Here is a 13,151-nt window from a genome sequence, read left to right as displayed (position 1 = left end):
TTCACGATATATAGAATAGTAGAAGTACAAATCAGTTTTGGAGAATTATAATGAGTTTTTTTTTCGTAATTTTATTTTTTCACAAATTATGCACCTATACAAAATATTAAAAATAGCCTAGCCTATGATCTTGAACATTGTTACATCACTTACATATAACAGAACAAGCAACAACTTACATTATTTCTATTCCATCCTATATATTTAGTTGTGTTTTAATGGTAATAGGACATTTTTGCGGTATTCTGCCAAACCCCATAATGGAAATATATTTCTGTATGCTGCATAGTGCAACATTCAATTCTTCAAGAAAACTCCAGTTATTTCCTGCACATATTAATTGAGTGAAATACAAGTCAGATAAAAGCAATATTTTGATAAAATTGGCTTTAGTGAGTTATGTTCTCAGAGATACCCAATTAGATCAACTGAAGTACATTAAGGACGAGAATGATGAAGTTTTAGTAGAAGAGGTGCTCATTAGACGTAAATGGCAGGCATATTTCCATACGCTCTTAAATAAAGAGGGATGCAAGGAGATTGTGTTGGGAGTATTAGAGAAATCCGAGTCGTAGGGATTTGGATATTGTAGGTGCAAAGTCAGCAGGGGTTGAGGGGGTAATTAGTAAGATGAGGAAGGGAAGCGTGACCGTGCTAGACGAGATCCTAAGGGATTTTTGGAAGAGCGTAGACGTAGTAGGTTTTGAAGTGGCCGGAAGCGTGAAGGTCGAGTATAATGATCACGTTGTACAAAAATAAGGGTTATATCCAAAATTGCAACAACTATAGGATCATCAAGCTCATACGCCATACTATGAAAGTTTAGATGAAAGTGGTAGAGATGAAGTTGAGGAAGGTTGTGTCATTTCCGAAAAGCAAGTCGGGTTCATGCTAGGGCAGTCAACAATAGAATTCATTCACCTAGTGAGGAGATTATTGGAGTAGTACATGGATAAAAAGAGATGGAGAAAGCTTATGACAAGGTTTCGGGAGAGGTTCTATGGGGATGTCCAAAGGCTAGAGGTGTATCAGTAGCTTATATTAGGATTAAGGATGTGTATGATGGCGCCAAAACCCGAGTAAGAGCAACAAGAGGAGACTCGAAACACTTTTCAGTAATAATGGGGTTGCATCAAGGTCCAATTCTTAGTCCATTTCTGTTTGTTTTAATGATTAAGGAATTGACGCGTCATATCAATGATGAGGTGCCCTCATGTGTGTTATTTTTAGATTATATAGTATTGATCGACAAGATGCATGGGGGAAATTAAGGAGAGGCTGGAAGCTTGGAGACAGACTTTAGAGTTCAAAGGTTTTAGGTTACGCAGGACTAAGACCGAGTACCTCCGAAGTGGAAGTGGAAGTAAATATTAATACACGTGTAACTAGGAGAACCAGCTTCAAATATCTTGGGTTTGTTACTCAAGGTAACAAGGAGATCGACAATGATGTTGCACACCGTATCAGAGCATGGTGAGTAAAATGGATGCTCACTTTAGGGGCTTTGTGTGATAAGAATGTGTCACCAAGGTTTATGGGTAAATTCTACAAAGTGGTGGTTAGCCTGCTTTGTTGTATGGGATTGACTGTTAGGCAGGCAAGACTACACAGATTCAAAAGATGAAGGTAGCAAAGATGAGGATGCTTAGATGGATATACAGGAAAACTAGGAGAGATATGATTAGGAATGAAGCTATTTGGGGCAAGATGGGAGTAACCACCATAGAGAATAAGATGAGAGAAGCGAGACTGAGATGGTTCAGGCAAATGAAGAGAAGGTATGTGCATGCATCCATTAGGAGATGGGAAAGGTTGACTATTATGGATGTCAGGATACGTAGAAGTATGCCAAAGAAGTAGTGAAAGAGGTGATTTGGTAGGAAATAGTGCTTACTGGGGACACGCCTCTAGAAAGGAAGATTTGGAGGGCAAGGATTAGAGTACAAGTGTCACAACCCAAACAAGACCCTGGCCGTGACGAGCATCCTGAGCCATGAAGGACCGAGTGTCCCTTTGTTAACAGGCAATCATACACACATTCATACAATCATAAAGAGAATATGGAAATGGATTCATGCAGAAACCTGATCAATAACATCATTCAACTGAAAAGTCAAAGAATTCAGTAAAACCTTCAACATCATCTAACATTTGTCTACGAAATCTCTAGTACATAAAAACCAGTCATCATAACTAAAACTGGTACAAGGCCACCAGTAGACCTAAACCAAAATAAATAACATATGATAGAAAGAAATAGGACTTTCGGAATAAATAAGGCTCACCAATTGCACATACACTTCACTTCTGGATGAAAACTCTATGGCTTTGCAGGACCTCTAGACTGAGCCTCAGACCCTGGAATATAGGGGGTCAATACAATTGTACTAGTATGAAGAGTAATCCAAAAACAAAATACAACTTTTATATAACATAGGTGAGAGCTATTATAAAACACGTTAACACAAAATCGTTTGAAAAATACATAGGCATAGTACAGTGATTTTTCAATAATAACAGAGCACTATTAGGATAGATGGTACACCCTAAAATTTTATATTTTCACCAACTGCTAAATCTCGATTGCTGCCAAGAGTAGATTATTAGTGAGGAAGGACACACAGGATCACACAGCAGGGTGCCACAAACCCAATCAAGTCAATATATCGTGGTTGGGCTCAAGATCACAAAGCAGGTTTCCTAACCATTGGTCCCAATTTGGGATGACATAGTACTAGGTACACAAGATCATATAGCAACAAACCAAGTTCCCGTGTCGGTAAATCACAATTTCCAGTATAGAGTCATCTGACTCGTGCTTTCTTTGGGTAACCATCTAACTCACATCAATTTAAGCTTTAAGTTAGATATAATACAAAACATGCATCATACTCACAACATTCTTTTCTTTTTTTCATTCGAGGAAATTCCTCCGCGGGGTATCGTCATACCCTGACTTGCAAGTTATTAGTACCACATCAATTCTCAAAATATCTTATGCAAATCATAGTATGAACACCAATAATACTCCCATACACCAAACACATGCATAAATATTCCTAACACGTAATAGTCAAGAAACTTCATCATTTATAAAGTAGTACAATAGTAGTTATAAAACTCATGCTCTTAGTAGTTTAACACGAGTATCATGTGGGCTACATAAACATCATCATGGGGGATTAAAGAATTCACAATTCATATTCATAAAACCTTTTAAAATTCAAATCATATGTTCAAAAATTCAAAAATTGAGATATATAAGCAAACAATCCCATGATCTTTCAATATTCTTCTTAAAACCATATCACAAAGCATGATTTTTGTGTTAAAAATAAAACCCCACTTATAATGCATACATACTTATGTAATTATTAAAATTCTTGTTTAAATTCGTATCAAAATCATGCCCATGAGATTTAGGAAAACCCCTCGTACCTTAGATTAATTAGTTTAGAGAGAAGAACTCGAATCTTAGTTCATTTCTTGGAAATATTGAACTTAGAGTTTGATTCTTGATTTCTTGTTCTTGAGAAAAACCCTATTTTTGATGTTATAGATGAATGAGGAGTTAGGTCCTTTGATTTGATGTAATTAGGTGTTCAAAAGAGTGAAAAAGACCCAAAAATCCCTTTAAAAACTGCTTTAGATCACTATACGGAGGTGCGGGGCTGTTTGGGCGACGAACAGTCACCCCAGGGATGGACCGTCCCTCAAACCGCCGCTTTATGGGCAGAAAATGGGCTTACTGCCTTAGTTGCGATGGTTTGGGTGATGGGTCATCGCTGGCGCGATGGTCCGTCAGCTTTCCCATCGCACTTTAGCAGCTCGGATAGCTCACTGTAAAATAGCCATAACTTTTTACCCCAATATCAGATTTAGGAAAAATTAGTGGCGTTATAAATAGACTCAAAGACCTTTCATTTGATATATAGTAGGACCTCCAATTCGACATATACAAAAATTTATGACCGATTGAAGTTGACCCAAGTTTTGACGCTCACTAAAACTTGAACGATAGGAAAACTTACAACTCGTCCTTGAGTTAAGGGACCTCTATGATCTCAATTCATGCCCAACTAGATTCACACACTACATAATTGATTAACACACTATATCTACATAGGATTAATGGCTTTTGGAACATCTACGTATAGGAATGACGGTTTACATTCTACCCCAAAATACGGGGTGTTACATTAAAGGTAGGGACTTTTTGAAACTCTAAAGGTATGGAATAAAGAGTGTAACCTTGTATTGAACATTTTTACTCGACAAAATATGCAAAGATATCAAAAGAAATTTTGGATACCCCTAGTGAAATACGTAAGCACGAAGTGTGATGTAATGAAACATTACATTGGGATGACCTTGCACATGATTTCTACAAATCATTATCACCACAACATAAGGAATGAGTTAATTTGGTGATAATAGTCCCGATTTACATTCATACCATTATGAGATAACGAAACTTGACATCGACATAATCTTGGGATGTGTTCTATGGAACATGATCAAAACATTGTAAGGCATCAAATTTATTTTTCTAAGACTCTTCGGCCCGATTAAGATTGGTACAAGAAACGAGATGAGATTCCTGCAAGATATAAGAATACATTAGATTAGAAAGATTCTCAAATTCAAAGATACATCGAATAGACTTAAACTCAGAGACACTACTTGTCTATACCCCAACATTAATCAACACACTTCATCATTTCCAACTTAAAAAATCTCCCGTAGCACATCTAACCACAATACTTTGTTTTCCACCGTATGATACTTCTATGCTGAAGCCTATCTCAGAGTAAAGAGGTGCTAACTTAAACTATGGGACCCAGTACTCTACATCACATTAAGAAATAACCTCACCTCATCACTATAATTGCATAACCTCAAGTCTTAAATCAAGAAATACTAACAACATGTCACATTGGTTTATTTATTCACCAAACACAAAATTCAAGCCTATCATTACGACACCCATTTCATGAGCCTCTCCACTAACACCAGAAAATTCAATCATTCTCACAAAGATTCTCGCCATAGAATTCCTTTCTAACTATTTCACATAATGAGAATTCGTCTCTTCTTCCCTCTTCTCTTTTAACATTAGCTGAAGAAATCACCTTAAGATTTTCACCTTCAAGAACATCTACTCCCTTGCCTAACACATTACTATACTTCCACAACCACCATTCCCCTAATATACGGAGGGTCATTGAGGGACCAGAGAACAATAATCAAGAATGGAAGTAACACTTGTCAGACCATAGGTTATACATTTTAGTACTACCCAAGGAGGGACATGAAATGAAGATACAGTACAATCACGAAGTGCTTCATATGTCAAGTATTTGGATGATGAGTAAAGAGTCGTTATGGCATAAAAACAACATGGCATGAGTTCTTAGGGATAACCACAGTGAGAAACATGAGCGCTTACCTCATGAGTTATGTAACAAAAATTCAGAATTCATAAAGTCAATGATTGAGACAAGAACTTCTATTCAGAGCTATCGCTTCTTATTTTCAGAGCAGAATTAGTCATGTTCACACAAATTTATCATTTGGCTAATCCCGACATAAAATGAATCAGTAATATTCAAAAATATAGTTTCTTAGAACCAATCATGATTTGGGACATAGATTTATGGATCATGAACATTGTATCATAGAGCTTGAATATGTAAAAAACTAGATTTATTGAGATATTATTGCTTCGAGTTTGGGGGTCAGAACATGACATTACTTACTGTAACACCCACATTTTGAGCTACAATATAGACCATGATTCCGATGTGTTGATAAATCCCAAAGCCATAAATCCTATGCCAATACGGTATGTTAATTATTTGTGTAGAATATGAATCTATTCAAGCTTGAATTTATACCATAGGGGTCATTTGGATCAAGGACGAGTTGAAAACTACTTTGACCGATTAAGCTTAAGTGGACATTATAATTTGTATCAACTTCTATCAACCATGACTCTTTGTATATGTCGAATCAGAAAGCCTACTATATGTAAAATGATAGGTTTCTGAGTTAGATTTCCAACGATACCAATTTTGCTAAAATACGGCACCCGAGCAAGAAGTTATGGCCTTTCAAAGTAATATGGTCGCCTAACCAATCGCACATAGCCATTGGAAAGCATAGGCGGTGCCTATGTAAACATAGGCGATAGCCTAGGCGGTGCCTATGTAAACATAGGCGATGGCATAGGCGGCGCCTATATAAAGGTTTCAAGTGACTTAAACACTTCGTTTTTAGGGAAAAATGGTCCTTTTCCACCCTTACTTAGCCCTAAACACGAAATTCAGTTGCAAAGACCCCAAAATACACCTTCATTCATCAAAAATGCTCAAGGATTTTCCTTGGGGTTTCAAAATAAAAACCCAAGAAACTCAAGATTCAACTGGGGTTTTTAGAAACTAATTGAATATTTGGAATCCCCAAAATGTAGGCTTCAAGAAGCACCAATAATCTTCGCATATAGAGGTACTTAGGGTTATCTCAAAATTCTCATGGACTTTAAAAATTCATGTTTTCAAATGGGGATTCTGAAATTACGAATATGATTATGTTTTAAATGTTTTATGATATTGATTTGGCCCTTAGGCCTACTCCCAAAGTGATTTGCTATAGGATATATGTATATGTATGTATTCTGAAAATATGTTAACTTGAGAGCATGAATGATATGAAATTTCCTCTCTTGATGTGAATTTGTTTTAAATGTTCATATGATGTAAATTGTTTGAAAATATATTGAAGAGCATGACATGAAATGTTTTGAGAATTGATATGATTTTGACTTGAAAATGAGAAGGTTATTCATGTTGAATACAATGGTTGAATGAGAAGAATGATTTGATATTGATGGATTGTAAGTCGGGTATGCTAATACCCTACAGAGTATGACATGTGATTGATTTGAACAAAGTTTGAATGTATTAATTTTCATGAGAAAGGTGGATGCCCGAAGAAGGCGTTTGAGTGAAAGGGCTTATCGTTGGAAACCGTAGTTGCCGATGCGGGTCATATGTTATTGTATCCTACATGAGAGGATAATAAAATAATTGGGACATCTCACATTGGGGGATTCCCTACGGTGTACTCAAATGGGGGTTATACCAGCTCCAAATCCTAGCGGTTACTTGGATTGGAGGCTCGGCCGCCGAGCACCAGAGGTGGATTCCACAAAGCCATGGAATTACAATTATTGGTTATTCCACCTAGCTCAATCGCATTACATTGGTATTGAAAACTATTACATTATGCCCATTTGTTTTCAAATAACTTAATATGAAACTGCTTTATAATGGCTCTCACCTATATTATGTAAAAATATTTTATTTTTGTTTTGATTTCTCTGCATACCAGTACTTTTGTATTGACCCCTCTCCTCGCAGGTTCGGAGGCACAATCTAGGAGCCCCAAAAACCAGTAGATTCCTTCCGACAGATCGTAGAATCAAGTGGTGAGCCTTTTATATTTTGGAAGGCCTAATGTCTGTAGTTTAATTTATCATTTATTTGTTTTGGGTCTACTGGGGGCCTTGTCCCAGTTTTTAGATAGACATTTGTTTTAGTCATGTAGTAGAGATTTTGCAGACGTTATAGAGATGTTGATTGAGATTATGGGACATTATTCCCCATTATTGTTTTCATATGATTCTTGACCATGTTTCCGTTATATAGTGTATCTTCCGCATTTCTTTTTCATATAAGTCATATGTATGATTACCAGATAGATAAGGGGTGTTTTGGGCCTTGATGGTTCGGAATACTCATCACGGCAGGGCCCCAATTCGGGTCGTGACAAACTTGGTATCAAAGCACAGTTCATGGTCCCAAGGTATCTGCAAAATCTCATTAGGTAGAGTCCTATTTATCGGTGTGTAGAGCGCTACACTTATAAGCAGGAGGCTGCTAGGCATTTAGGAAATGTTTCCCTTCTTTATGATTTAGTTCGTGCTTTAGAGTCTGAACTATCCCCTAATCAATGATCACTTATATTACAGAAACACAGTTATGCCTCCACATCATATCATCGATCGGGATGCTCAGGCAGATGAGGTCCGTCCTACCTATGGGATGCGGACCCATAATATAGCTCACTCTCCAGAACTTTTCCCTACTTCGGGAGTCCCTCCAGTCCCGACCAGTCCACTTCGGGCTCCATGGACTAATTTCAACCGTCCCTCAACTACTCAGGAAGATATTTCAAATGCAGAATTCAGACAGTCTATTCATATGCTCACACAGTTGGTAGCTAACCAGGCTCAACGATCGGAAGATGTTGGGTCTGCATCTGTTACGTTTGAGGCTACTAGGGTCGGATATTTCATGAAGATGAACCCATCTAAGTTCACTGGCACCAAGGTGGAGAAATATCTATAGGAGTTCATGGATGAGATGGAAAAGATCTTTAAGGTAATGCATGTGGATGTGGTTGAAGGGGTGGAACTGGCAACTTATCAGCTCAAGGATGTTGCGAATCAGTGGTATGTCAACTAGGAGGATGCAAATAGTGAGAGTACTGAGCCCACAGTTTGGGGTGAATTTGTGGAACTTTCCTTGATCGATTCTTTCCTGTGGAGTTGAGGGAGGCCAAGGCGGAAGAGTTTATGAATCTGAAGCAGGACAGTATGAAAGTATAGGAGTACACTTTTAAGTTTAATAAACTATCCCGCTATACACCAGAGTTGACTAGTAATATGAGAGCCCAGATGAGGAAATTTGCATCCGGCCTTGTTGATAATCTGGTACTTGAGTGCTAGGGGGCTATGTTGAACAAGGAGTTAGACTTTGCTCGACTAACTATTCATATACAGCAGATGGAAGAGAGGAAAAAGAAAATTCCAGAAACAAGATAGATAGACAGGCAAGCAAAGATAGCTAGAATCGCGGATCAGAATCACAGCCAGCTACCAAGTGGCAACTGCGGAAATAGATGGAAAAAGAAGAAGTCATGGAGTAATGCACAGTCTGTTGCCAGCGCCCCAGCTCCCGAACCACCAGCAGACAGAAAATCTCAGAGTTTCTAGACTTATCATGGATCGAGAGCCCCAGATACTCAGTCGTAGAGGAGTGTAGCCCAATAGTGTCGTACTTATCCACGGTGTGAGATTTGTGGGAGGAATCACCCAGGGAAGCATTTTTTCAGAGGAAAAATTGTTATACTTGTGGCAAGGTGGGACATCATCAGAGAGATTGCTCTTCTGCTGGAGGAAATACAAGGGGGACTAGGCCCCAAGCTGCCCCCACGGCTCTTCCTCCTAAGGGTGCCCCTTTCAGCTACCGAGAGCGGTCGCAATCGTTTATATTCTTTGACTAACTGCTAGGAGGCGGAAGCTTCACCAGATGTTGTCACTGGTACGTTACAAATTTTTTCTCATGATGTTTATGTATTGCTTGATCCCGGTTCTACTTTATCTTATGTGACCCCCTATGTGGCTATTAGTTTTGGGTTTGAGCCCAAAGTCATTGAAGAACCCTTCACTGTTTTCACTCCTGTAGGTGATTTTATTATTTCTAAAAGGGTTTATAGAAATTGTGTTGTGTCTATTCTTAGTAGGGATATTGTGGCCGACCTTATAGAACTTGATATGGTAGATTTTGATGCCATCCTTGGGATGGACTGGCTCTATTCGTGTTATGCCACCCTTAATTGTAGAATCCGAAAGGTCACTTTTTCTTTTCCGAATGAGACACCAATTGTATGGGCAGGGAGTTCTCTGGATCCTAGAGGTCACTTTATCTCTTATCTTAGAGCCCGAAAGCTTATCTCCAAAGGATGTATGTACTATCTAATCTGAGTAAAAGATTTAAGAGTTGAAAATCTTCCTTTTCAGTCAGTCTCTGTAGTTAATGAGTTTCTAGAAGTCTTTTCCGAAGATCTCCTAGGGATACCACCTGATAGGGAAATAGATTTTGGCATTGATGTGTTTCCAGACACTCGTTCTATTTCTGTTCCACCATATAGAATGGCTCCTGCGGAACTGAAAGAGTTAAAAGAGCAGCTAGAAGACCTTTTAGATAAGGGTTTTATTCACCCCAATATGTCCCTTTGGTGTGTACCTGTACTTTTTGTGCAAAAGAAAGATAGTTTCCTTCGTATGGGCATAGACTATCGTCAGCTGAATAAGGTCACGATTAAAAACAAGTATCCTCTTCCTAGGATTGATGATATTTTTTACCAGCTTCAGGGTGGTAAGTGTTTTTTGAAAATAGATCTTCGTTCGGGTCATCATCATTTGAAAGTTAGGGATTCAGACGTTCCCAAGACAATCTTTCAAACCCGATATGGTCACTACAAATTTCTAGTTATGTCCTTCGGGTTGACTAATGCCCTTGTAGCCTTCATGGATCTTATGAATAGAGTATTCTGTTAGTTTCTTGACTTGTTCGTCATTGTATTTATTGATGATATCCTGATCTATTCTAAGAGTAAAGAGGATCATGCCAATCACCTCCAAATTATTCTTCAGGCCCTTAAGGATCATCAGCTGTATGCTAAATTTTCTAAGTGTGAATTCTGGTTAGATGCTATTTCCTTCTTGGGGAATATTATATCCAATAACGGGATAAGAGTGGATCCCCACAAAGTTGAAGAAGTGAGAAAATGGTCCAGAACCATGACTCCAATCAATGTGCGGAGCTTCTTGGGTTAGTTGAAGAAGTGCGAAAATGGTCCAGAACCATGACTCCAACCAATGTTCAGAGCTTCTTGGGTTTGGCGGGGTATTACAAAAGGTTCGTAGAGAGTTTTTATTCCATAGCTGCCCCACTTGATAAACTGACTCAGAAAAAGATGAAGTTTGTGTGGTCTGACTTATGTGAAAATAGTTTTGAGAAATTGAAGGACAAGCTGACTACTGCTCCTATTTTGACCCTTCCCGAGGGTGTAGATAGTTTTGTGGTTTATTGTGATGCATCCGGTGTGGGACTTGGTTGTGTATTGATGTAGCGTGGTAAGGTGATAGTTTATGCATCTAGGCAGTTAAAGGTGCATGAGCGTAATTACCCCACTCATGACTTGGAGTTAGTAGCTGTGGTTTTTGCACTTAGAATCTGGAGACACTATCTCTATGGAGTACATGTTGATATTTATACTGACCATAAGAGTTTGTAGTATGTTTTCTCGCAGAAAGAATGGAACCTCAGGTAGAGGCATTGGATGGAGCTTTTGAAAGACTATGATATGAGTCTGCATTACCATCCGGGAAAGGAAAATGTTGTAGCCGACGCCCTCAAAAGGTTGTTTATGGGTAGCCTTTCTCATGTAGAATAAGGAAAGAAAGAGATGGTGAAGGATATTCATCGCCTTGCAAATTTAGGAGTGCGACTCTTAGATTCCGAAGATGGAGGGGTGATTGTTCATGAGTTAGCTAAGTCATCCCTTTGTGCTGAAGTTAAGGAGAAGCTGGTTGAAGATCCCATCTTGATGCAAATCAAGAAAGATGTGGGTCAACAAAAGGTTATGTCGTTTGAAATTGGTGGTGATGGTATTCTGAGATTTTAGGGTAGGTTGTGCATTTTGAATTTTGATAGGCTGCGGGAAAGAATCCTTAATGAGGCACACACTTCGAGGTATGTCATTCACCCAGGCTCTACTAAGATGTACCATGATCTGAAAACCTTGTATTGGTGGAATAACATGAAACGTGATGTAGCTGATTTTGTGTCCAAGTGTTTGAACTGTCAACAAGTGAAGGTAGAACACATGAGGCCTGGTGGTACTTCCCAAAAGATAGCCTTGCCTTTATGGAAGTGGGAGATGATAAACATGGACTTCATTACAGGACTTCCGAGATCCCAAAACCAGTATGATTCTATATGGGTAATTGTAGATCAGTTGACAAAGTCAGCCCCTTTTTTGCCTGTGAGGACTAATTATTCGGGAGAGGGTTATGCTAAGATTTACATTGAAGAGATAGTTTGGTTGCATGGGGCACCAGTGTCCATTATATCCGATAGAGGTACGCAGTTTTCATCTCAGTTCTGGAGATCTTTTTAGAAGGGTTTAGGTACATAAGTGAATTTGAGCACAACTTTCCACCCTCAGACGGATGGGAAAGATAAGCGTACCATTCAGACCCTCAAGGAAATATTGAGGGCATGCATCATTAATTTCAAAGGTAGTTGGGTAGATCACCTGCCACTGGTTAATTTGCTTACAATATGTGTTACCATGCCAGCATAAAAATAGCTCCTTTTCAAGCTTTGTATGGGAAGAGATGTAGGTCTCCGATAGGATGGTATGAAGTGGGTGAGACCCAGTTATATGGGCCTGATATTTTCCATCAGGCGATGGAGAAAGTGAAGAGCATTAGAGAACGACTCCAGACTTCTTAGAGTCGTCAGAAGTCCTATGCCGATGTTCGGAGAAGAGAACTAGAGTTTGAAGTTGGTGATTGGGTGTTTCTCAAGGTTTCTCCTATGAAAAGAGTTATGTGGTTTGGAAAAAGGGGTAAATTGAGCTCTCGCTATATAGGGCCATATCAGATTCTGAGAAAGATTGGTGCATTTGCTTATGAGCTAGAATTGCCTGCAAGTTTGGGTTCCGTTCATCCAGTATTCCATGTATCCATGTTGAAGAAATGCATTGGAGATCATTCTTTGGTATTGCCAGTAGAGAGTCTCAAAGTGACAGATTCCTTGTCTTATGAAGAAGATCCGGTTGAAATTTTAGATCTCTAAGTTTGAAAGCTGAGGAGCAAAGAGATAGCCTCAGTAATGGTACCATAAAGGAATCAGAAAGTCGAAGAAGCAACTTGGGAGTCAGAAGATGAAATGAGAATTAGATATCCCAATTTATTTTCTTCGATGGAGGATAAGATAGAAGCTACTATTCCTATATTATCTTTCCAAGTCCTTTATTATGCTTAAAATCATGTCTGTCTGTGTCCCGCATCATCATTCGGGGATGAATGATCCTAAGGGGGGAATAATGTAACGCCCCGCATTTTGGGTTACAATGTAGACCATGATTCCTATGTGTTGATAATTCTCGAAGCCATAAATCCTATGCTAATGGGGTATGTTAATTATTTGTGTAGCATGTGAATGCATTCAAGCATATATTTAGACCATATGGGTCATTTGACTCAAGGACTAGTTGAAAACTACTTCGACCGA

Source organism: Capsicum annuum, chromosome 9 (assembly GCF_002878395.1).
Source record: "Capsicum annuum cultivar UCD-10X-F1 chromosome 9, UCD10Xv1.1, whole genome shotgun sequence".
In the NCBI taxonomy this organism is placed as follows: domain Eukaryota; kingdom Viridiplantae; phylum Streptophyta; class Magnoliopsida; order Solanales; family Solanaceae; genus Capsicum; species Capsicum annuum.
The sequence above is the reverse complement of the archived record's forward strand: the minus strand, read 5'-3'. Positions refer to the sequence as shown.